A 26,719-nucleotide genomic window follows, 5' to 3' on the forward strand; every position below is an offset into this window, starting at 1 on the left:
ACAGATTACACACTGCTTCCTTCCCTGAATCAAATTCTCGTGGCAGGGTGTTCTGCATCTAGTGAACTGCCTCAACCAAGGAACGCCCTAGCTAGGCCTCTGGGCTCGTGCCTATTCAAAAGCTTGCAGTGCTATAGGAAGAACTGTGCTTTAGTTGCAATAGGAAGCAAGGCGTCGTTCTCCTGGAGGCAGGGTGACTTCAGGTAGGAGTTCCTGGAAGGAAGGGGAAGCCTAGTGTTTTTCTCAGTGCAGCTCAGACTAGGGAATGTGTGCGACTTCCACAGCAAGTCGGAACTTGCCAGAACGGTGCTCGTGAACCTGTGCGAGTGCTGTGAAACCAAGATATCCCAAGAAAGAGTGCAGTGTGTTGCCCATGACTCAGCAGACACAGAGGACCTCCGAGGGACCTAAGGGCCTCGTTGTTGCTCAGCAAGCCAACAGGGCTGTGGAGGTACTCAGTGATCTTGGTACTAAAATGAGGCTGCCCCGAGGGTCCTAGGAGTGCTGAAAAGGCTACTTCCTTTAATATAAAGGAGAACAGCGACTAAGAGCTCATGGAAAGAGCTGCATGCCTCCCTTTCTGCATGGCTACTCAGGGCCTTACCTCGAGGCAAGGACTGACGTTGAGATTCCTTATAGCTCTAGAGCATGGCAAGATGAGTCCCAGCCCTGGGTATGAAGCACACTGGGTAGCCAGAGAAAACTCATTTTCTCCCCAGACCAATGCCTACAATAGCCAGGGGCCTGTCCACAGCAGAGAATTTCAGGGAGCTTCACGGCAGCAAGAATGGAGGTTTCCAAATGGGAAACAAGGCTATTACCATCATATACCCCCATTTCCGTGGGCACAGGCAGCATACATCTCTGTGGTTTCTAACAAGTCAAAAGAGACCCAGAGTACACACTGGTTGCTTCCCTGAATCAACTTCTCGAGGCAGGGTGTTCTACCTCTAGTGAACGGCCTCACCAGGGAAAGCCCTAGCTAGGCCTCTGGGCCCTTGCCTATTCAAAAGCCTGCAGTGCTACAGGAGAAACTGTCCTCAGTTGCAGTAGGAACGCAGCCGTCTTTCACCTGGAGGCAGGGTGACTTCAGGTAGGAGGTCCTGGATGGAAGGAGAAGCCTAGTGTTTTTCTCTGTGCAGCTCAGACTAGGGAATGAGTGTGACTTCCACGGCATGTTGGAACTTGCTAGAACGGTGCTCGTCAATCTGTGCGATTGCTGGCTAAATCCAGATGTCCCAATAAGAGTGCACTGTGTAGCCCTTCACTCGGCATACACACTGTGAGTCGGAAAGCTCCTGGCCTGGATAGTGCTTAGAATGGCCAGGTGAGACTGAGGGTACTCGGTTGTTCTTGCAGGGAATAAGTTTACCAGACGAGGCACCTAGGTGTCCTAAAAAGCCTACTGGCGTTCAAATGCTGCAGAGCAGCGACTACGGCCTCATGGAAACTGCTACACGCCTCTGCTTGTGCATAGCATTTCAGGGCCTTACCTCGAGGCAAGTTCTCACGTTGCTTGCCCTGTGAGCGACACAGCATGTTAGGATGCTGTATTTCTCCTTGACTAGAGTGACTTCAGGAACGAGGTCCTCGATCAATTCTAAGCAGAGTGTTTCCTCAGAGCAGCTCAGACGAGGGCAATGTCGAAGACTTCCAGGGCATGTTGGACTGCCTAGAAATGTGGTTCTGATGCTGTTCGAGGGTTCTGGAAATGTAGCTCTCCTGAAGTAACGTATAGTGTGTTGCCCGAGACTCGGCAGACACAGAGGGCCTCCGAGGGACGTATGGGACTCAATGCTGCTCAGCAGGCCCACAGGGGTGTGGAGGGAGTCAGTGATCTTGGAAGCAAAATGATGCTCACCCGAGGGGCCTAGAGGTCCTGAAAAGGGTCCTTCCTTTAATATAAAGCAGAACCTCCACTAAGAGCTCATGGAAAGAGCTGCATGCCTCCCTTTCTGCAGGGCTACTCAGGGCCTTACCTCGAGGCGAGGACTCACGTGGAGATTCCCTTTGGCTCTAGAGCATGGCAAGGTGAGCCCCACCCCGGCCAGTGAAGCTCCGTGTGTAGCCAGAGAAAACTCATTTTCTTCCCAGACCCATGGCTACAGTGGTCACGGGGCGGTCAACAGCAGAGAATTTCAGGGAGCTTCACGGCAGCAAGAATGGAGGTTTCCAAAGAGAAAAGCAAGGCTAGTACCATCACGACCCCATTTCCATGTGCACAGGCAGCATCCAAAACTCTGGTTTCTCACAAGACAAAAGAGACACAGCGTACCCACTAGTTCCTTCCCTGAAGCAACTTCTCGAGGCACGGCGTTCTGCATCTAGTGCACGGCCTCAACCAAGGAACGCCCTAGTTAGGCCTCGGGGCCGGTGCCTCTTCAAAAGCCTGCAGTGCTAGAGGAAAAACTCTGCTTTAGTTGCAATACGAACGCAAGCCGATTTTCTCCTGGAGGCAGGGTGACTTCAGGTAGGAGGTCCTGGAAGGAAGGCGAAGCCTAGTGTTTTCCTCAATGCAGCTCAGACTAGGGAATGTGTGCGCGATTTCCACAGCAAGTTGGAACTTGCCAAAACGGAGCTCGTCAACCTGTGCGAGTGCTGTTCGATCAAGATCTCCTAAGAAAGACTGCAGTGTGTTGCCCATGACTCAGCAGGCACAGAGGAACTCCGAGGGACATATGGGCCACGTTGTTGCTCAGCAGGCCTACAGGAGTGTGGAGGATCTCAGTGATCTTGGAACGAAAAGGATGCTCACCCGAGGGGCCTAGGAGTGCTGAAAAGTGTACTTCCTTTAAAATAAAGCAGAACAGCGACTAAGAGCTCATGGAAAGAGCTGCATGCCTCCCTTTCTGTCTGGCTACTCAGGGCCTTACCTCGAGGCAGGGACTCACGTTGAGATTCCCTTTAGCTCTAGAGCATGGCAAGATGAGTCCCACCCCGGATAATGAAGCACCCTGTGTAGCCAGAGAAAACTCATTTTCTTCCCAGACCAATGCCTACAATAGCCAGGGTCCTGTCAACAGCAGAGAATTCAGGGAGCTTCAAGGCAGCATGAATGGAGCTTTCAAAATGGATAAGCAAGTCTACTACCAACATGCCCACATTTCCCTAGGCACAAACAGCATACATCCCTGTGGTTTCACACAACTCAAAAGAGACACAGATTACACACTGCTTCCTTCCCTGAATCAAATTCTCGTGGCAGGGTGTTCTGCATCTAGTGAACTGCCTCAACCAAGGAACGCCCTAGCTAGGCCTCTGGGCTCGTGCCTATTCAAAAGCTTGCAGTGCTATAGGAAGAACTGTGCTTTAGTTGCAATAGGAAGCAAGGCGTCGTTCTCCTGGAGGCAGGGTGACTTCAGGTAGGAGTTCCTGGAAGGAAGGGGAAGCCTAGTGTTTTTCTCAGTGCAGCTCAGACTAGGGAATGTGTGCGACTTCCACAGCAAGTCGGAACTTGCCAGAACGGTGCTCGTGAACCTGTGCGAGTGCTGTGAAACCAAGATATCCCAAGAAAGAGTGCAGTGTGTTGCCCATGACTCAGCAGACACAGAGGACCTCCGAGGGACCTAAGGGCCTCGTTGTTGCTCAGCAAGCCAACAGGGCTGTGGAGGTACTCAGTGATCTTGGTACTAAAATGAGGCTGCCCCGAGGGTCCTAGGAGTGCTGAAAAGGCTACTTCCTTTAATATAAAGGAGAACAGCGACTAAGAGCTCATGGAAAGAGCTGCATGCCTCCCTTTCTGCATGGCTACTCAGGGCCTTACCTCGAGGCAAGGACTGACGTTGAGATTCCTTATAGCTCTAGAGCATGGCAAGATGAGTCCCAGCCCTGGGTATGAAGCACACTGGGTAGCCAGAGAAAACTCATTTTCTCCCCAGACCAATGCCTACAATAGCCAGGGGCCTGTCCACAGCAGAGAATTTCAGGGAGCTTCACGGCAGCAAGAATGGAGGTTTCCAAATGGGAAACAAGGCTATTACCATCATATACCCCCATTTCCGTGGGCACAGGCAGCATACATCTCTGTGGTTTCTAACAAGTCAAAAGAGACCCAGAGTACACACTGGTTGCTTCCCTGAATCAACTTCTCGAGGCAGGGTGTTCTACCTCTAGTGAACGGCCTCACCAGGGAAAGCCCTAGCTAGGCCTCTGGGCCCTTGCCTATTCAAAAGCCTGCAGTGCTACAGGAGAAACTGTGCTTCAGTTGCAATAGGAACGCAGCCGTCTTTCTCCTGGAGGCAGGGTGACTTCAGGTAGGAGGTCCTGGATGGAAGGAGAAGCCTAGTGTTTTTCTCTGTGCAGCTCAGACTAGGGAATGAGTGTGACTTCCATGGCATGTTGGAACTTGCTAGAACGGTGCTCGTCAATCTGTGCGATTGCTGGCTAAATCCAGATGTCCCAATAAGAGTGCACTGTGTAGCCCTTCACTCGGCATACACACTGTGAGTCGGAAAGCTCCTGGCCTGGATAGTGCTTAGAATGGCCAGGTGAGACTGAGGGTACTCGGTTGTTCTTGCAGGGAATAAGTTTACCAGACGAGGCACCTAGGTGTCCTAAAAAGCCTACTGGCGTTCAAATGCTGCAGAGCAGCGACTACGGCCTCATGGAAACTGCTACACGCCTCTGCTTGTGCATAGCATTTCAGGGCCTTACCTCGAGGCAAGTTCTCACGTTGCTTGCCCTGTGAGCGACACAGCATGTTAGGATGCTGTATTTCTCCTTGACTAGAGTGACTTCAGGAACGAGGTCCTCGATCAATTCTAAGCAGAGTGTTTCCTCAGAGCAGCTCAGACGAGGGCAATGTCGAAGACTTCCAGGGCATGTTGGACTGCCTAGAAATGTGGTTCTGATGCTGTTCGAGGGTTCTGGAAATGTAGCTCTCCTGAAGTAACGTATAGTGTGTTGCCCGAGACTCGGCAGACACAGAGGGCCTCCGAGGGACGTATGGGACTCAATGCTGCTCAGCAGGCCCACAGGGGTGTGGAGGGAGTCAGTGACCTTGGAAGCAAAATGATGCTCACCCGAGGGGCCTAGAGGTCCTGAAAAGGGTCCTTCCTTTAATATAAAGCAGAACCTCCACTAAGAGCTCATGGAAAGAGCTGCATGCCTCCCTTTCTGCAGGGCTACTCAGGGCCTTACCTCGAGGCGAGGACTCACGTGGAGATTCCCTTTGGCTCTAGAGCATGGCAAGGTGAGCCCCACCCCGGCCAGTGAAGCTCCGTGTGTAGCCAGAGAAAACTCATTTTCTTCCCAGACCCATGGCTACAGTGGTCACGGGGCGGTCAACAGCAGAGAATTTCAGGGAGCTTCACGGCAGCAAGAATGGAGGTTTCCAAAGAGAAAAGCAAGGCTAGTACCATCACGACCCCATTTCCATGTGCACAGGCAGCATCCAAAACTCTGGTTTCTCACAAGACAAAAGAGACACAGCGTACCCACTAGTTCCTTCCCTGAAGCAACTTCTCGAGGCACGGCGTTCTGCATCTAGTGCACGGCCTCAACCAAGGAACGCCCTAGTTAGGCCTCGGGGCCGGTGCCTCTTCAAAAGCCTGCAGTGCTAGAGGAAAAACTCTGCTTTAGTTGCAATACGAACGCAAGCCGATTTTCTCCTGGAGGCAGGGTGACTTCAGGTAGGAGGTCCTGGAAGGAAGGCGAAGCCTAGTGTTTTCCTCAATGCAGCTCAGGCTAGGGAATGTGTGCGCGATTTCCACAGCAAGTTGGAACTTGCCAAAACGGAGCTCGTCAACCTGTGCGAGTGCTGTTCGATCAAGATCTCCTAAGAAAGACTGCAGTGTGTTGCCCATGACTCAGCAGGCACAGAGGAACTCCGAGGGACATATGGGCCACGTTGTTGCTCAGCAGGCCTACAGGAGTGTGGAGGATCTCAGTGATCTTGGAACGAAAAGGATGCTCACCCGAGGGGCCTAGGAGTGCTGAAAAGTGTACTTCCTTTAAAATAAAGCAGAACAGCGACTAAGAGCTCATGGAAAGAGCTGCATGCCTCCCTTTCTGTCTGGCTACTCAGGGCCTTACCTCGAGGCAGGGACTCACGTTGAGATTCCCTTTAGCTCTAGAGCATGGCAAGATGAGTCCCACCCCGGATAATGAAGCACCCTGTGTAGCCAGAGAAAACTCATTTTCTTCCCAGACCAATGCCTACAATAGCCAGGGTCCTGTCAACAGCAGAGAATTCAGGGAGCTTCAAGGCAGCATGAATGGAGCTTTCAAAATGGATAAGCAAGTCTACTACCAACATGCCCACATTTCCCTAGGCACAAACAGCATACATCCCTGTGGTTTCACACAACTCAAAAGAGACACAGATTACACACTGCTTCCTTCCCTGAATCAAATTCTCGTGGCAGGGTGTTCTGCATCTAGTGAACTGCCTCAACCAAGGAACGCCCTAGCTAGGCCTCTGGGCTCGTGCCTATTCAAAAGCTTGCAGTGCTATAGGAAGAACTGTGCTTTAGTTGCAATAGGAAGCAAGGCGTCGTTCTCCTGGAGGCAGGGTGACTTCAGGTAGGAGTTCCTGGAAGGAAGGGGAAGCCTAGTGTTTTTCTCAGTGCAGCTCAGACTAGGGAATGTGTGCGACTTCCACAGCAAGTCGGAACTTGCCAGAACGGTGCTCGTGAACCTGTGCGAGTGCTGTGAAACCAAGATATCCCAAGAAAGAGTGCAGTGTGTTGCCCATGACTCAGCAGACACAGAGGACCTCCGAGGGACCTAAGGGCCTCGTTGTTGCTCAGCAAGCCAACAGGGCTGTGGAGGTACTCAGTGATCTTGGTACTAAAATGAGGCTGCCCCGAGGGTCCTAGGAGTGCTGAAAAGGCTACTTCCTTTAATATAAAGGAGAACAGCGACTAAGAGCTCATGGAAAGAGCTGCATGCCTCCCTTTCTGCATGGCTACTCAGGGCCTTACCTCGAGGCAAGGACTGACGTTGAGATTCCTTATAGCTCTAGAGCATGGCAAGATGAGTCCCAGCCCTGGGTATGAAGCACACTGGGTAGCCAGAGAAAACTCATTTTCTCCCCAGACCAATGCCTACAATAGCCAGGGGCCTGTCCACAGCAGAGAATTTCAGGGAGCTTCACGGCAGCAAGAATGGAGGTTTCCAAATGGGAAACAAGGCTATTACCATCATATACCCCCATTTCCGTGGGCACAGGCAGCATACATCTCTGTGGTTTCTAACAAGTCAAAAGAGACCCAGAGTACACACTGGTTGCTTCCCTGAATCAACTTCTCGAGGCAGGGTGTTCTACCTCTAGTGAACGGCCTCACCAGGGAAAGCCCTAGCTAGGCCTCTGGGCCCTTGCCTATTCAAAAGCCTGCAGTGCTACAGGAGAAACTGTCCTTCAGTTGCAGTAGGAACGCAGCCGTCTTTCACCTGGAGGCAGGGTGACTTCAGGTAGGAGGTCCTGGATGGAAGGAGAAGCCTAGTGTTTTTCTCTGTGCAGCTCAGACTAGGGAATGAGTGTGACTTCCACGGCATGTTGGAACTTGCTAGAACGGTGCTCGTCAATCTGTGCGATTGCTGGCTAAATCCAGATGTCCCAATAAGAGTGCACTGTGTAGCCCTTCACTCGGCATACACACTGTGAGTCGGAAAGCTCCTGGCCTGGATAGTGCTTAGAATGGCCAGGTGAGACTGAGGGTACTCGGTTGTTCTTGCAGGGAATAAGTTTACCAGACGAGGCACCTAGGTGTCCTAAAAAGCCTACTGGCGTTCAAATGCTGCAGAGCAGCGACTACGGCCTCATGGAAACTGCTACACGCCTCTGCTTGTGCATAGCATTTCAGGGCCTTACCTCGAGGCAAGTTCTCACGTTGCTTGCCCTGTGAGCGACACAGCATGTTAGGATGCTGTATTTCTCCTTGACTAGAGTGACTTCAGGAACGAGGTCCTCGATCAATTCTAAGCAGAGTGTTTCCTCAGAGCAGCTCAGACGAGGGCAATGTCGAAGACTTCCAGGGCATGTTGGACTGCCTAGAAATGTGGTTCTGATGCTGTTCGAGGGTTCTGGAAATGTAGCTCTCCTGAAGTAACGTATAGTGTGTTGCCCGAGACTCGGCAGACACAGAGGGCCTCCGAGGGACGTATGGGACTCAATGCTGCTCAGCAGGCCCACAGGGGTGTGGAGGGAGTCAGTGATCTTGGAAGCAAAATGATGCTCACCCGAGGGGCCTAGAGGTCCTGAAAAGGGTCCTTCCTTTAATATAAAGCAGAACCTCCACTAAGAGCTCATGGAAAGAGCTGCATGCCTCCCTTTCTGCAGGGCTACTCAGGGCCTTACCTCGAGGCGAGGACTCACGTGGAGATTCCCTTTGGCTCTAGAGCATGGCAAGGTGAGCCCCACCCCGGCCAGTGAAGCTCCGTGTGTAGCCAGAGAAAACTCATTTTCTTCCCAGACCCATGGCTACAGTGGTCACGGGGCGGTCAACAGCAGAGAATTTCAGGGAGCTTCACGGCAGCAAGAATGGAGGTTTCCAAAGAGAAAAGCAAGGCTAGTACCATCACGACCCCATTTCCATGTGCACAGGCAGCATCCAAAACTCTGGTTTCTCACAAGACAAAAGAGACACAGCGTACCCACTAGTTCCTTCCCTGAAGCAACTTCTCGAGGCACGGCGTTCTGCATCTAGTGCACGGCCTCAACCAAGGAACGCCCTAGTTAGGCCTCGGGGCCGGTGCCTCTTCAAAAGCCTGCAGTGCTAGAGGAAAAACTCTGCTTTAGTTGCAATACGAACGCAAGCCGATTTTCTCCTGGAGGCAGGGTGACTTCAGGTAGGAGGTCCTGGAAGGAAGGCGAAGCCTAGTGTTTTCCTCAATGCAGCTCAGACTAGGGAATGTGTGCGCGATTTCCACAGCAAGTTGGAACTTGCCAAAACGGAGCTCGTCAACCTGTGCGAGTGCTGTTCGATCAAGATCTCCTAAGAAAGACTGCAGTGTGTTGCCCATGACTCAGCAGGCACAGAGGAACTCCGAGGGACATATGGGCCACGTTGTTGCTCAGCAGGCCTACAGGAGTGTGGAGGATCTCAGTGATCTTGGAACGAAAAGGATGCTCACCCGAGGGGCCTAGGAGTGCTGAAAAGTGTACTTCCTTTAAAATAAAGCAGAACAGCGACTAAGAGCTCATGGAAAGAGCTGCATGCCTCCCTTTCTGTCTGGCTACTCAGGGCCTTACCTCGAGGCAGGGACTCACGTTGAGATTCCCTTTAGCTCTAGAGCATGGCAAGATGAGTCCCACCCCGGATAATGAAGCACCCTGTGTAGCCAGAGAAAACTCATTTTCTTCCCAGACCAATGCCTACAATAGCCAGGGTCCTGTCAACAGCAGAGAATTCAGGGAGCTTCAAGGCAGCATGAATGGAGCTTTCAAAATGGATAAGCAAGTCTACTACCAACATGCCCACATTTCCCTAGGCACAAACAGCATACATCCCTGTGGTTTCACACAACTCAAAAGAGACACAGATTACACACTGCTTCCTTCCCTGAATCAAATTCTCGTGGCAGGGTGTTCTGCATCTAGTGAACTGCCTCAACCAAGGAACGCCCTAGCTAGGCCTCTGGGCTCGTGCCTATTCAAAAGCTTGCAGTGCTATAGGAAGAACTGTGCTTTAGTTGCAATAGGAAGCAAGGCGTCGTTCTCCTGGAGGCAGGGTGACTTCAGGTAGGAGTTCCTGGAAGGAAGGGGAAGCCTAGTGTTTTTCTCAGTGCAGCTCAGACTAGGGAATGTGTGCGACTTCCACAGCAAGTCGGAACTTGCCAGAACGGTGCTCGTGAACCTGTGCGAGTGCTGTGAAACCAAGATATCCCAAGAAAGAGTGCAGTGTGTTGCCCATGACTCAGCAGACACAGAGGACCTCCGAGGGACCTAAGGGCCTCGTTGTTGCTCAGCAAGCCAACAGGGGTGTGGAGGTACTCAGTGATCTTGGTACTAAAATGAGGCTGCCCCGAGGGTCCTAGGAGTGCTGAAAAGGCTACTTCCTTTAATATAAAGGAGAACAGCGACTAAGAGCTCATGGAAAGAGCTGCATGCCTCCCTTTCTGCATGGCTACTCAGGGCCTTACCTCGAGGCAAGGACTGACGTTGAGATTCCTTATAGCTCTAGAGCATGGCAAGATGAGTCCCAGCCCTGGGTATGAAGCACACTGGGTAGCCAGAGAAAACTCATTTTCTCCCCAGACCAATGCCTACAATAGCCAGGGGCCTGTCCACAGCAGAGAATTTCAGGGAGCTTCACGGCAGCAAGAATGGAGGTTTCCAAATGGGAAACAAGGCTATTACCATCATATACCCCCATTTCCGTGGGCACAGGCAGCATACATCTCTGTGGTTTCTAACAAGTCAAAAGAGACCCAGAGTACACACTGGTTGCTTCCCTGAATCAACTTCTCGAGGCAGGGTGTTCTACCTCTAGTGAACGGCCTCACCAGGGAAAGCCCTAGCTAGGCCTCTGGGCCCTTGCCTATTCAAAAGCCTGCAGTGCTACAGGAGAAACTGTGCTTCCGTTGCAATAGGAACGCAGCCGTCTTTCTCCTGGAGGCAGGGTGACTTCAGGTAGGAGGTCCTGGATGGAAGGAGAAGCCTAGTGTTTTTCTCTGTGCAGCTCAGACTAGGGAATGAGTGTGACTTCCACGGCATGTTGGAACTTGCTAGAACGGTGCTCGTCAATCTGTGCGATTGCTGGCTAAATCCAGATGTCCCAATAAGAGTGCACTGTGTAGCCCTTCACTCGGCATACACACTGTGAGTCGGAAAGCTCCTGGCCTGGATAGTGCTTAGAATGGCCAGGTGAGACTGAGGGTACTCGGTTGTTCTTGCAGGGAATAAGTTTACCAGACGAGGCACCTAGGTGTCCTAAAAAGCCTACTGGCGTTCAAATGCTGCAGAGCAGCGACTACGGCCTCATGGAAACTGCTACACGCCTCTGCTTGTGCATAGCATTTCAGGGCCTTACCTCGAGGCAAGTTCTCACGTTGCTTGCCCTGTGAGCGACACAGCATGTTAGGATGCTGTATTTCTCCTTGACTAGAGTGACTTCAGGAACGAGGTCCTCGATCAATTCTAAGCAGAGTGTTTCCTCAGAGCAGCTCAGACGAGGGCAATGTCGAAGACTTCCAGGGCATGTTGGACTGCCTAGAAATGTGGTTCTGATGCTGTTCGAGGGTTCTGGAAATGTAGCTCTCCTGAAGTAACGTATAGTGTGTTGCCCGAGACTCGGCAGACACAGAGGGCCTCCGAGGGACGTATGGGACTCAATGCTGCTCAGCAGGCCCACAGGGGTGTGGAGGGAGTCAGTGATCTTGGAAGCAAAATGATGCTCACCCGAGGGGCCTAGGAGTCCTGAAAAGGGTCCTTCCTTTAATATAAAGCAGAACCTCCACTAAGAGCTCATGGAAAGAGCTGCATGCCTCCCTTTCTGCAGGGCTACTCAGGGCCTTACCTCGAGGCAAGGACTCACGTGGAGATTCCCTTTGGCTCTAGAGCATGGCAAGGTGAGCCCCACCCCGGCCAGTGAAGCTCCGTGTGTAGCCAGAGAAAACTCATTTTCTTCCCAGACCCATGGCTACAGTGGTCACGGGGCGGTCAACAGCAGAGAATTTCAGGGAGCTTCACGGCAGCAAGAATGGAGGTTTCCAAAGAGAAAAGCAAGGCTAGTACCATCACGACCCCATTTCCATGTGCACAGGCAGCATCCAAAACTCTGGTTTCTCACAAGACAAAAGAGACACAGCGTACCCACTAGTTCCTTCCCTGAAGCAACTTCTCGAGGCACGGCGTTCTGCATCTAGTGCACGGCCTCAACCAAGGAACGCCCTAGTTAGGCCTCGGGGCCGGTGCCTCTTCAAAAGCCTGCAGTGCTAGAGGAAAAACTCTGCTTTAGTTGCAATACGAACGCAAGCCGATTTTCTCCTGGAGGCAGGGTGACTTCAGGTAGGAGGTCCTGGAAGGAAGGCGAAGCCTAGTGTTTTCCTCAATGCAGCTCAGACTAGGGAATGTGTGCGCGATTTCCACAGCAAGTTGGAACTTGCCAAAACGGAGCTCGTCAACCTGTGCGAGTGCTGTTCGATCAAGATCTCCTAAGAAAGACTGCAGTGTGTTGCCCATGACTCAGCAGGCACAGAGGAACTCCGAGGGACATATGGGCCACGTTGTTGCTCAGCAGGCCTACAGGAGTGTGGAGGATCTCAGTGATCTTGGAACGAAAAGGATGCTCACCCGAGGGGCCTAGGAGTGCTGAAAAGTGTACTTCCTTTAAAATAAAGCAGAACAGCGACTAAGAGCTCATGGAAAGAGCTGCATGCCTCCCTTTCTGTCTGGCTACTCAGGGCCTTACCTCGAGGCAGGGACTCACGTTGAGATTCCCTTTAGCTCTAGAGCATGGCAAGATGAGTCCCACCCCGGATAATGAAGCACCCTGTGTAGCCAGAGAAAACTCATTTTCTTCCCAGACCAATGCCTACAATAGCCAGGGTCCTGTCAACAGCAGAGAATTCAGGGAGCTTCAAGGCAGCATGAATGGAGCTTTCAAAATGGATAAGCAAGTCTACTACCAACATGCCCACATTTCCCTAGGCACAAACAGCATACATCCCTGTGGTTTCACACAACTCAAAAGAGACACAGATTACACACTGCTTCCTTCCCTGAATCAAATTCTCGTGGCAGGGTGTTCTGCATCTAGTGAACTGCCTCAACCAAGGAACGCCCTAGCTAGGCCTCTGGGCTCGTGCCTATTCAAAAGCTTGCAGTGCTATAGGAAGAACTGTGCTTTAGTTGCAATAGGAAGCAAGGCGTCGTTCTCCTGGAGGCAGGGTGACTTCAGGTAGGAGTTCCTGGAAGGAAGGGGAAGCCTAGTGTTTTTCTCAGTGCAGCTCAGACTAGGGAATGTGTGCGACTTCCACAGCAAGTCGGAACTTGCCAGAACGGTGCTCGTGAACCTGTGCGAGTGCTGTGAAACCAAGATATCCCAAGAAAGAGTGCAGTGTGTTGCCCATGACTCAGCAGACACAGAGGACCTCCGAGGGACCTAAGGGCCTCGTTGTTGCTCAGCAAGCCAACAGGGGTGTGGAGGTACTCAGTGATCTTGGTACTAAAATGAGGCTGCCCCGAGGGTCCTAGGAGTGCTGAAAAGGCTACTTCCTTTAATATAAAGGAGAACAGCGACTAAGAGCTCATGGAAAGAGCTGCATGCCTCCCTTTCTGCATGGCTACTCAGGGCCTTACCTCGAGGCAAGGACTGACGTTGAGATTCCTTATAGCTCTAGAGCATGGCAAGATGAGTCCCAGCCCTGGGTATGAAGCACACTGGGTAGCCAGAGAAAACTCATTTTCTCCCCAGACCAATGCCTACAATAGCCAGGGGCCTGTCCACAGCAGAGAATTTCAGGGAGCTTCACGGCAGCAAGAATGGAGGTTTCCAAATGGGAAACAAGGCTATTACCATCATATACTCCCATTTCCGTGGGCACAGGCAGCATACATCTCTGTGGTTTCTAACAAGTCAAAAGAGACCCAGAGTACACACTGGTTGCTTCCCTGAATCAACTTCTCGAGGCAGGGTGTTCTACCTCTAGTGAACGGCCTCACCAGGGAAAGCCCTAGCTAGGCCTCTGGGCCCTTGCCTATTCAAAAGCCTGCAGTGCTACAGGAGAAACTGTGCTTCAGTTGCAATAGGAACGCAGCCGTCTTTCTCCTGGAGGCAGGGTGACTTCAGGTAGGAGGTCCTGGATGGAAGGAGAAGCCTAGTGTTTTTCTCTGTGCAGCTCAGACTAGGGAATGAGTGTGACTTCCACGGCATGTTGGAACTTGCTAGAACGGTGCTCGTCAATCTGTGCGTTTGCTGGCTAAATCCAGATGTCCCAATAAGAGTGCACTGTGTAGCCCTTCACTCGGCATACACACTGTGAGTCGGAAAGCTCCTGGCCTGGATAGTGCTTAGAATGGCCAGGTGAGACTGAGGGTACTCGGTGTTCTTGCAGGGAATAAGTTTACCAGACGAGGCACCTAGGTGTCCTAAAAAGCCTACTGGCGTTCAAATGCTGCAGAGCAGCGACTACGGCCTCATGGAAACTGCTACACGCCTCTGCTTGTGCATAGCATTTCAGGGCCTTACCTCGAGGCAAGTTCTCACGTTGCTTGCCCTGTGAGCGACACAGCATGTTAGGATGCTGTATTTCTCCTTGACTAGAGTGACTTCAGGAACGAGGTCCTCGATCAATTCTAAGCAGAGTGTTTCCTCAGAGCAGCTCAGACGAGGGCAATGTCGAAGACTTCCAGGGCATGTTGGACTGCCTAGAAATGTGGTTCTGATGCTGTTCGAGGGTTCTGGAAATGTAGCTCTCCTGAAGTAACGTATAGTGTGTTGCCCGAGACTCGGCAGACACAGAGGGCCTCCGAGGGACGTATGGGACTCAATGCTGCTCAGCAGGCCCACAGGGGTGTGGAGGGAGTCAGTGATCTTGGAAGCAAAATGATGCTCACCCGAGGGGCCTAGAGGTCCTGAAAAGGGTCCTTCCTTTAATATAAAGCAGAACCTCCACTAAGAGCTCATGGAAAGAGCTGCATGCCTCCCTTTCTGCAGGGCTACTCAGGGCCTTACCTCGAGGCGAGGACTCACGTGGAGATTCCCTTTGGCTCTAGAGCATGGCAAGGTGAGCCCCACCCCGGCCAGTGAAGCTCCGTGTGTAGCCAGAGAAAACTCATTTTCTTCCCAGACCCATGGCTACAGTGGTCACGGGGCGGTCAACAGCAGAGAATTTCAGGGAGCTTCACGGCAGCAAGAATGGAGGTTTCCAAAGAGAAAAGCAAGGCTAGTACCATCACGACCCCATTTCCATGTGCACAGGCAGCATCCAAAACTCTGGTTTCTCACAAGACAAAAGAGACACAGCGTACCCACTAGTTCCTTCCCTGAAGCAACTTCTCGAGGCACGGCGTTCTGCATCTAGTGCACGGCCTCAACCAAGGAACGCCCTAGTTAGGCCTCGGGGCCGGTGCCTCTTCAAAAGCCTGCAGTGCTAGAGGAAAAACTCTGCTTTAGTTGCAATACGAACGCAAGCCGATTTTCTCCTGGAGGCAGGGTGACTTCAGGTAGGAGGTCCTGGAAGGAAGGCGAAGCCTAGTGTTTTCCTCAATGCAGCTCAGACTAGGGAATGTGTGCGCGATTTCCACAGCAAGTTGGAACTTGCCAAAACGGAGCTCGTCAACCTGTGCGAGTGCTGTTCGATCAAGATCTCCTAAGAAAGACTGCAGTGTGTTGCCCATGACTCAGCAGGCACAGAGGAACTCCGAGGGACATATGGGCCACGTTGTTGCTCAGCAGGCCTACAGGAGTGTGGAGGATCTCAGTGATCTTGGAACGAAAAGGATGCTCACCCGAGGGGCCTAGGAGTGCTGAAAAGTGTACTTCCTTTAAAATAAAGCAGAACAGCGACTAAGAGCTCATGGAAAGAGCTGCATGCCTCCCTTTCTGTCTGGCTACTCAGGGCCTTACCTCGAGGCAGGGACTCACGTTGAGATTCCCTTTAGCTCTAGAGCATGGCAAGATGAGTCCCACCCCGGATAATGAAGCACCCTGTGTAGCCAGAGAAAACTCATTTTCTTCCCAGACCAATGCCTACAATAGCCAGGGTCCTGTCAACAGCAGAGAATTCAGGGAGCTTCAAGGCAGCATGAATGGAGCTTTCAAAATGGATAAGCAAGTCTACTACCAACATGCCCACATTTCCTTAGGCACAAACAGCATACATCCCTGTGGTTTCACACAACTCAAAAGAGACACAGATTACACACTGAATCAAATTCTCGTGGCAGGGTGTTCTGCATCTAGTGAACTGCCTCAACCAAGGAACGCCCTAGCTAGGCCTCTGGGCTCGTGCCTATTCAAAAGCTTGCAGTGCTATAGGAAAAACTGTGCTTTAGTTGCAATAGGAAGCAAGGCGTCCTTCTCCTGGAGGCAGGGTGACTTCAGGTAGGAGTTCCTGGAAGGAAGGGGAAGCCTAGTGTTTTTCTCAGTGCAGCTCAGACTAGGGAATGTGTGCGACTTCCACAGCAAGTCGGAACTTGCCAGAACGGTGCTCGTGAACCTGTGCGAGTGCTGTGAAACCAAGATATCCCAAGAAAGAGTGCAGTGTGTTGCCCATGACTCAGCAGACACAGAGGACCTCCGAGGGACCTAAGGGCCTCGTTGTTGCTCAGCAAGCCAACAGGGGTGTGGAGGTACTCAGTGATCTTGGTACTAAAATGAGGCTGCCCCGAGGGTCCTAGGAGTGCTGAAAAGGCTACTTCCTTTAATATAAAGGAGAACAGCGACTAAGAGCTCATGGAAAGAGCTGCATGCCTCCCTTTCTGCATGGCTACTCAGGGCCTTACCTCAAGGCAAGGACTGACGTTGAGATTCCTTATAGCTCTAGAGCATGGCAAGATGAGTCCCAGCCCTGGGTATGAAGCACACTGGGTAGCCAGAGAAAACTCATTTTCTCCCCAGACCAATGCCTACAATAGCCAGGGGCCTGTCCACAGCAGAGAATTTCAGGGAGCTTCACGGCAGCAAGAATGGAGGTTTCCAAATGGGAAACAAGGCTATTACCATCATATACCCCCATTTCCGTGGGCACAGGCAGCATACATCTCTGTGGTTTCTAACAAGTCAAAAGAGACCCAGAGTACACACTGGTTGCTTCCCTGAATCAACTTCTCGAGGCAGGGTGTTCTACCTCTAGTGAACGGCCTCACCAGGGAAAGCCCTAGCTAGGCCTCTGGGCCCTTGCCTATTCAAAAGCCTGCAGTGCTACAGGAGAAACTGTGCTTCAGTTGCAATAGGAACGCAGCCGTCTTTCTCCTGGAGGCAGGGTGACTTCAGGTAGGAGGTCCTGGATGGAAGGAGAAGCCTAGTGTTTTTCTCTGTGCAGCTCAGACTAGGGAATGAGTGTGACTTCCACGGCATGTTGGAACTTGCTAGAACGGTGCTCGTCAATCTGTGCGTTTGCTGGCTAAATCCAGATGTCCCAATAAGAGTGCACTGTGTAGCCCTTCACTCGGCATACACACTGTGAGTCGGAAAGCTCCTGGCCTGGATAGTGCTTAGAATGGCCAGGTGAGACTGAGGGTACTCGGTGTTCTTGCAGGGAATAAGTTTACCAGATGAGGCACCTAGGTGTCCTAAAAAGCCTACTGGCGTTCAAATGCTGCAGAGCAGCGACTACGGCCTCATGGAAACTGCTACACGCCTCTGCTTGTGCATAGCATTTCAGGGCCTTACCTCGAGGCAAGTTCTCACGTTGCTTGCCCTGTGAGCGACACAGCATGTTAGGATGCTGTATTTCTCCTTGACTAGAGTGACTTCAGGAACGAGGTCCTCGATCAATTCTAAGCAGAGTGTTTCCTCAGAGCAGCTCAGACGAGGGCAATGTCGAAGACTTCCAGGGCATGTTGGACTGCCTAGAAATGTGGTTCTGATGCTGTTCGAGGGTTCTGGAAATGTAGCTCTCCTGAAGTAACGTATAGTGTGTTGCCCGAGACTCGGCAGACACAGAGGGCCTCCGAGGGACGTATGGGACTCAATGCTGCTCAGCAGGCCCACAGGGGTGTGGAGGGAGTCAGTGATCTTGGAAGCAAAATGATGCTCACCCGAGGGGCCTAGAGGTCCTGAAAAGGGTCCTTCCTTTAATATAAAGCAGAACCTCCACTAAGAGCTCATGGAAAGAGCTGCATGCCTCCCTTTCTGCAGGGCTACTCAGGGCCTTACCTCGAGGCGAGGACTCACGTGGAGATTCCCTTTGGCTCTAGAGCATGGCAAGGTGAGCCCCACCCCGGCCAGTGAAGCTCCGTGTGTAGCCAGAGAAAACTCATTTTCTTCCCAGACCCATGGCTACAGTGGTCACGGGGCGGTCAACAGCAGAGAATTTCAGGGAGCTTCACGGCAGCAAGAATGGAGGTTTCCAAAGAGAAAAGCAAGGCTAGTACCATCACGACCCCATTTCCATGTGCACAGGCAGCATCCAAAACTCTGGTTTCTCACAAGACAAAAGAGACACAGCGTACCCACTAGTTCCTTCCCTGAAGCAACTTCTCGAGGCACGGCGTTCTGCATCTAGTGCACGGCCTCAACCAAGGAACGCCCTAGTTAGGCCTCGGGGCCGGTGCCTCTTCAAAAGCCTGCAGTGCTAGAGGAAAAACTCTGCTTTAGTTGCAATACGAACGCAAGCCGATTTTCTCCTGGAGGCAGGGTGACTTCAGGTAGGAGGTCCTGGAAGGAAGGCGAAGCCTAGTGTTTTCCTCAATGCAGCTCAGACTAGGGAATGTGTGCGCGATTTCCACAGCAAGTTGGAACTTGCCAAAACGGAGCTCGTCAACCTGTGCGAGTGCTGTTCGATCAAGATCTCCTAAGAAAGACTGCAGTGTGTTGCCCATGACTCAGCAGGCACAGAGGAACTCCGAGGGACATATGGGCCACGTTGTTGCTCAGCAGGCCTACAGGAGTGTGGAGGATCTCAGTGATCTTGGAACGAAAAGGATGCTCACCCGAGGGGCCTAGGAGTGCTGAAAAGTGTACTTCCTTTAAAATAAAGCAGAACAGCGACTAAGAGCTCATGGAAAGAGCTGCATGCCTCCCTTTCTGTCTGGCTACTCAGGGCCTTACCTCGAGGCAGGGACTCACGTTGAGATTCCCTTTAGCTCTAGAGCATGGCAAGATGAGTCCCACCCCGGATAATGAAGCACCCTGTGTAGCCAGAGAAAACTCATTTTCTTCCCAGACCAATGCCTACAATAGCCAGGGTCCTGTCAACAGCAGAGAATTCAGGGAGCTTCAAGGCAGCATGAATGGAGCTTTCAAAATGGATAAGCAAGTCTACTACCAACATGCCCACATTTCCCTAGGCACAAACAGCATACATCCCTGTGGTTTCACACAACTCAAAAGAGACACAGATTACACACTGAATCAAATTCTCGTGGCAGGGTGTTCTGCATCTAGTGAACTGCCTCAACCAAGGAACGCCCTAGCTAGGCCTCTGGGCTCGTGCCTATTCAAAAGCTTGCAGTGCTATAGGAAAAACTGTGCTTTAGTTGCAATAGGAAGCAAGGCGTCCTTCTCCTGGAGGCAGGGTGACTTCAGGTAGGAGTTCCTGGAAGGAAGGGGAAGCCTAGTGTTTTTCTCAGTGCAGCTCAGACTAGGGAATGTGTGCGACTTCCACAGCAAGTCGGAACTTGCCAGAACGGTGCTCGTGAACCTGTGCGAGTGCTGTGAAACCAAGATATCCCAAGAAAGAGTGCAGTGTGTTGCCCATGACTCAGCAGACACAGAGGACCTCCGAGGGACCTAAGGGCCTCGTTGTTGCTCAGCAAGCCAACAGGGGTGTGGAGGTACTCAGTGATCTTGGTACTAAAATGAGGCTGCAACGAGGGTCCTAGGAGTGCTGAAAAGGCTACTTCCTTTAATATAAAGGAGAACAGCGACTAAGAGCTCATGGAAAGAGCTGCATGCCTCCCTTTCTGCATGGCTACTCAGGGCCTTACCTCAAGGCAAGGACTGACGTTGAGATTCCTTATAGCTCTAGAGCATGGCAAGATGAGTCCCAGCCCTGGGTATGAAGCACACTGGGTAGCCAGAGAAAACTCATTTTCTCCCCAGACCAATGCCTACAATAGCCAGGGGCCTGTCCACAGCAGAGAATTTCAGGGAGCTTCACGGCAGCAAGAATGGAGGTTTCCAAATGGGAAACAAGGCTATTACCATCATATACCCCCATTTCCGTGGGCACAGGCAGCATACATCTCTGTGGTTTCTAACAAGTCAAAAGAGACCCAGAGTACACACTGGTTGCTTCCCTGAATCAACTTCTCGAGGCAGGGTGTTCTACCTCTAGTGAACGGCCTCACCAGGGAAAGCCCTAGCTAGGCCTCTGGGCCCTTGCCTATTCAAAAGCCTGCAGTGCTACAGGAGAAACTGTGCTTCAGTTGCAATAGGAACGCAGCCGTCTTTCTCCTGGAGGCAGGGTGACTTCAGGTAGGAGGTCCTGGATGGAAGGAGAAGCCTAGTGTTTTTCTCTGTGCAGCTCAGACTAGGGAATGAGTGTGACTTCCACGGCATGTTGGAACTTGCTAGAACGGTGCTCGTCAATCTGTGCGTTTGCTGGCTAAATCCAGATGTCCCAATAAGAGTGCACTGTGTAGCCCTTCACTCGGCATACACACTGTGAGTCGGAAAGCTCCTGGCCTGGATAGTGCTTAGAATGGCCAGGTGAGACTGAGGGTACTCGGTTGTTCTTGCAGGGAATAAGTTTACCAGACGAGGCACCTAGGTGTCCTAAAAAGCCTACTGGCGTTCAAATGCTGCAGAGCAGCGACTACGGCCTCATGGAAACTGCTACACGCCTCTGCTTGTGCATAGCATTTCAGGGCCTTACCTCGAGGCAAGTTCTCACGTTGCTTGCCCTGTGAGCGACACAGCATGTTAGGATGCTGTATTTCTCCTTGACTAGAGTGACTTCAGGAACGAGGTCCTCGATCAATTCTAAGCAGAGTGTTTCCTCAGAGCAGCTCAGACGAGGGCAATGTCGAAGACTTCCAGGGCATGTTGGACTGCCTAGAAATGTGGTTCTGATGCTGTTCGAGGGTTCTGGAAATGTAGCTCTCCTGAAGTAACGTATAGTGTGTTGCCCGAGACTCGGCAGACACAGAGGGCCTCCGAGGGACGTATGGGACTCAATGCTGCTCAGCAGGCCCACAGGGGTGTGGAGGGAGTCAGTGATCTTGGAAGCAAAATGATGCTCACCCGAGGGGCCTAGAGGTCCTGAAAAGGGTCCTTCCTTTAATATAAAGCAGAACCTCCACTAAGAGCTCATGGAAAGAGCTGCATGCCTCCCTTTCTGCAGGGCTACTCAGGGCCTTACCTCGAGGCGAGGACTCACGTGGAGATTCCCTTTGGCTCTAGAGCATGGCAAGGTGAGCCCCACCCCGGCCAGTGAAGCTCCGTGTGTAGCCAGAGAAAACTCATTTTCTTCCCAGACCCATGGCTACAGTGGTCACGGGGCGGTCAACAGCAGAGAATTTCAGGGAGCTTCACGGCAGCAAGAATGGAGGTTTCCAAAGAGAAAAGCAAGGCTAGTACCATCACGACCCCATTTCCATGTGCACAGGCAGCATCCAAAACTCTGGTTTCTCACAAGACAAAAGAGACACAGCGTACCCACTAGTTCCTTCCCTGAAGCAACTTCTCGAGGCACGGCGTTCTGCATCTAGTGCACGGCCTCAACCAAGGAACGCCCTAGTTAGGCCTCGGGGCCGGTGCCTCTTCAAAAGCCTGCAGTGCTAGAGGAAAAACTCTGCTTTAGTTGCAATACGAACGCAAGCCGATTTTCTCCTGGAGGCAGGGTGACTTCAGGTAGGAGGTCCTGGAAGGAAGGCGAAGCCTAGTGTTTTCCTCAATGCAGCTCAGACTAGGGAATGTGTGCGCGATTTCCACAGCAAGTTGGAACTTGCCAAAACGGAGCTCGTCAACCTGTGCGAGTGCTGTTCGATCAAGATCTCCTAAGAAAGACTGCAGTGTGTTGCCCATGACTCAGCAGGCACAGAGGAACTCCGAGGGACATATGGGCCACGTTGTTGCTCAGCAGGCCTACAGGAGTGTGGAGGATCTCAGTGATCTTGGAACGAAAAGGATGCTCACCCGAGGGGCCTAGGAGTGCTGAAAAGTGTACTTCCTTTAAAATAAAGCAGAACAGCGACTAAGAGCTCATGGAAAGAGCTGCATGCCTCCCTTTCTGTCTGGCTACTCAGGGCCTTACCTCGAGGCAGGGACTCACGTTGAGATTCCCTTTAGCTCTAGAGCATGGCAAGATGAGTCCCACCCCGGATAATGAAGCACCCTGTGTAGCCAGAGAAAACTCATTTTCTTCCCAGACCAATGCCTACAATAGCCAGGGTCCTGTCAACAGCAGAGAATTCAGGGAGCTTCAAGGCAGCATGAATGGAGCTTTCAAAATGGATAAGCAAGTCTACTACCAACATGCCCACATTTCCCTAGGCACAAACAGCATACATCCCTGTGGTTTCACACAACTCAAAAGAGACACAGATTACACACTGAATCAAATTCTCGTGGCAGGGTGTTCTGCATCTAGTGAACTGCCTCAACCAAGGAACGCCCTAGCTAGGCCTCTGGGCTCGTGCCTATTCAAAAGCTTGCAGTGCTATAGGAAAAACTGTGCTTTAGTTGCAATAGGAAGCAAGGCGTCCTTCTCCTGGAGGCAGGGTGACTTCAGGTAGGAGTTCCTGGAAGGAAGGGGAAGCCTAGTGTTTTTCTCAGTGCAGCTCAGACTAGGGAATGTGTGCGACTTCCACAGCAAGTCGGAACTTGCCAGAACGGTGCTCGTGAACCTGTGCGAGTGCTGTGAAACCAAGATATCCCAAGAAAGAGTGCAGTGTGTTGCCCATGACTCAGCAGACACAGAGGACCTCCGAGGGACCTAAGGGCCTCGTTGTTGCTCAGCAAGCCAACAGGGGTGTGGAGGTACTCAGTGATCTTGGTACTAAAATGAGGCTGCCCCGAGGGTCCTAGGAGTGCTGAAAAGGCTACTTCCTTTAATATAAAGGAGAACAGCGACTAAGAGCTCATGGAAAGAGCTGCATGCCTCCCTTTCTGCATGGCTACTCAGGGCCTTACCTCAAGGCAAGGACTGACGTTGAGATTCCTTATAGCTCTAGAGCATGGCAAGATGAGTCCCAGCCCTGGGTATGAAGCACACTGGGTAGCCAGAGAAAACTCATTTTCTCCCCAGACCAATGCCTACAATAGCCAGGGGCCTGTCCACAGCAGAGAATTTCAGGGAGCTTCACGGCAGCAAGAATGGAGGTTTCCAAATGGGAAACAAGGCTATTACCATCATATACCCCCATTTCCGTGGGCACAGGCAGCATACATCTCTGTGGTTTCTAACAAGTCAAAAGAGACCCAGAGTACACACTGGTTGCTTCCCTGAATCAACTTCTCGAGGCAGGGTGTTCTACCTCTAGTGAACGGCCTCACCAGGGAAAGCCCTAGCTAGGCCTCTGGGCCCTTGCCTATTCAAAAGCCTGCAGTGCTACAGGAGAAACTGTGCTTCAGTTGCAATAGGAACGCAGCCGTCTTTCTCCTGGAGGCAGGGTGACTTCAGGTAGGAGGTCCTGGATGGAAGGAGAAGCCTAGTGTTTTTCTCTGTGCAGCTCAGACTAGGGAATGAGTGTGACTTCCACGGCATGTTGGAACTTGCTAGAACGGTGCTCGTCAATCTGTGCGATTGCTGGCTAAATCCAGATGTCCCAATAAGAGTGCACTGTGTAGCCCTTCACTCGGCATACACACTGTGAGTCGGAAAGCTCCTGGCCTGGATAGTGCTTAGAATGGCCAGGTGAGACTGAGGGTACTCGGTTGTTCTTGCAGGGAATAAGTTTACCAGACGAGGCACCTAGGTGTCCTAAAAAGCCTACTGGCGTTCAAATGCTGCAGAGCAGCGACTACGGCCTCATGGAAACTGCTACACGCCTCTGCTTGTGCATAGCATTTCAGGGCCTTACCTCGAGGCAAGTTCTCACGTTGCTTGCCCTGTGAGCGACACAGCATGTTAGGATGCTGTATTTCTCCTTGACTAGAGTGACTTCAGGAACGAGGTCCTCGATCAATTCTAAGCAGAGTGTTTCCTCAGAGCAGCTCAGACGAGGGCAATGTCGAAGACTTCCAGGGCATGTTGGACTGCCTAGAAATGTGGTTCTGATGCTGTTCGAGGGTTCTGGAAATGTAGCTCTCCTGAAGTAACGTATAGTGTGTTGCCCGAGACTCGGCAGACACAGAGGGCCTCCGAGGGACGTATGGGACTCAATGCTGCTCAGCAGGCCCACAGGGGTGTGGAGGGAGTCAGTGATCTTGGAAGCAAAATGATGCTCACCCGAGGGGCCTAGAGGTCCTGAAAAGGGTCCTTCCTTTAATATAAAGCAGAACCTCCACTAAGAGCTCATGGAAAGAGCTGCATGCCTCCCTTTCTGCAGGGCTACTCAGGGCCTTACCTCGAGGCGAGGACTCACGTGGAGATTCCCTTTGGCTCTAGAGCATGGCAAGGTGAGCCCCACCCCGGCCAGTGAAGCTCCGTGTGTAGCCAGAGAAAACTCATTTTCTTCCCAGACCCATGGCTACAGTGGTCACGGGGCGGTCAACAGCAGAGAATTTCAGGGAGCTTCACGGCAGCAAGAATGGAGGTTTCCAAAGAGAAAAGCAAGGCTAGTACCATCACGACCCCATTTCCATGTGCACAGGCAGCATCCAAAACTCTGGTTTCTCACAAGACAAAAGAGACACAGCGTACCCACTAGTTCCTTCCCTGAAGCAACTTCTCGAGGCACGGCGTTCTGCATCTAGTGCACGGCCTCAACCAAGGAACGCCCTAGTTAGGCCTCGGGGCCGGTGCCTCTTCAAAAGCCTGCAGTGCTAGAGGAAAAACTCTGCTTTAGTTGCAATACGAACGCAAGCCGATTTTCTCCTGGAGGCAGGGTGACTTCAGGTAGGAGGTCCTGGAAGGAAGGCGAAGCCTAGTGTTTTCCTCAATGCAGCTCAGACTAGGGAATGTGTGCGCGATTTCCACAGCAAGTTGGAACTTGCCAAAACGGAGCTCGTCAACCTGTGCGAGTGCTGTTCGATCAAGATCTCCTAAGAAAGACTGCAGTGTGTTGCCCATGACTCAGCAGGCACAGAGGAACTCCGAGGGACATATGGGCCACGTTGTTGCTCAGCAGGCCTACAGGAGTGTGGAGGATCTCAGTGATCTTGGAACGAAAAGGATGCTCACCCGAGGGGCCTAGGAGTGCTGAAAAGTGTACTTCCTTTAAAATAAAGCAGAACAGCGACTAAGAGCTCATGGAAAGAGCTGCATGCCTCCCTTTCTGTCTGGCTACTCAGGGCCTTACCTCGAGGCAGGGACTCACGTTGAGATTCCCTTTAGCTCTAGAGCATGGCAAGATGAGTCCCACCCCGGATAATGAAGCACCCTGTGTAGCCAGAGAAAACTCATTTTCTTCCCAGACCAATGCCTACAATAGCCAGGGTCCTGTCAACAGCAGAGAATTCAGGGAGCTTCAAGGCAGCATGAATGGAGCTTTCAAAATGGATAAGCAAGTCTACTACCAACATGCCCACATTTCCCTAGGCACAAACAGCATACATCCCTGTGGTTTCACACAACTCAAAAGAGACACAGATTACACACTGAATCAAATTCTCGTGGCAGGGTGTTCTGCATCTAGTGAACTGCCTCAACCAAGGAACGCCCTAGCTAGGCCTCTGGGCTCGTGCCTATTCAAAAGCTTGCAGTGCTATAGGAAAAACTGTGCTTTAGTTGCAATAGGAAGCAAGGCGTCCTTCTCCTGGAGGCAGGGTGACTTCAGGTAGGAGTTCCTGGAAGGAAGGGGAAGCCTAGTGTTTTTCTCAGTGCAGCTCAGACTAGGGAATGTGTGCGACTTCCACAGCAAGTCGGAACTTGCCAGAACGGTGCTCGTGAACCTGTGCGAGTGCTGTGAAACCAAGATATCCCAAGAAAGAGTGCAGTGTGTTGCCCATGACTCAGCAGACACAGAGGACCTCCGAGGGACCTAAGGGCCTCGTTGTTGCTCAGCAAGCCAACAGGGGTGTGGAGGTACTCAGTGATCTTGGTACTAAAATGAGGCTGCCCCGAGGGTCCTAGGAGTGCTGAAAAGGCTACTTCCTTTAATATAAAGGAGAACAGCGACTAAGAGCTCATGGAAAGAGCTGCATGCCTCCCTTTCTGCATGGCTACTCAGGGCCTTACCTCAAGGCAAGGACTGACGTTGAGATTCCTTATAGCTCTAGAGCATGGCAAGATGAGTCCCAGCCCTGGGTATGAAGCACACTGGGTAGCCAGAGAAAACTCATTTTCTCCCCAGACCAATGCCTACAATAGCCAGGGGCCTGTCCACAGCAGAGAATTTCAGGGAGCTTCACGGCAGCAAGAATGGAGGTTTCCAAATGGGAAACAAGGCTATTACCATCATATACCCCCATTTCCGTGGGCACAGGCAGCATACATCTCTGTGGTTTCTAACAAGTCAAAAGAGACCCAGAGTACACACTGGTTGCTTCCCTGAATCAACTTCTCGAGGCAGGGTGTTCTACCTCTAGTGAACGGCCTCACCAGGGAAAGCCCTAGCTAGGCCTCTGGGCCCTTGCCTATTCAAAAGCCTGCAGTGCTACAGGAGAAACTGTGCTTCAGTTGCAATAGGAACGCAGCCGTCTTTCTCCTGGAGGCAGGGTGACTTCAGGTAGGAGGTCCTGGATGGAAGGAGAAGCCTAGTGTTTTTCTCTGTGCAGCTCAGACTAGGGAATGAGTGTGACTTCCACGGCATGTTGGAACTTGCTAGAACGGTGCTCGTCAATCTGTGCGATTGCTGGCTAAATCCAGATGTCCCAATAAGAGTGCACTGTGTAGCCCTTCACTCGGCATACACACTGTGAGTCGGAAAGCTCCTGGCCTGGATAGTGCTTAGAATGGCCAGGTGAGACTGAGGGTACTCGGTTGTTCTTGCAGGGAATAAGTTTACCAGACGAGGCACCTAGGTGTCCTAAAAAGCCTACTGGCGTTCAAATGCTGCAGAGCAGCGACTACGGCCTCATGGAAACTGCTACACGCCTCTGCTTGTGCATAGCATTTCAGGGCC

Source organism: Eschrichtius robustus, chromosome 9 (genome assembly GCF_028021215.1).
Source record: "Eschrichtius robustus isolate mEscRob2 chromosome 9, mEscRob2.pri, whole genome shotgun sequence".
In the NCBI taxonomy this organism is placed as follows: domain Eukaryota; kingdom Metazoa; phylum Chordata; class Mammalia; order Artiodactyla; family Eschrichtiidae; genus Eschrichtius; species Eschrichtius robustus.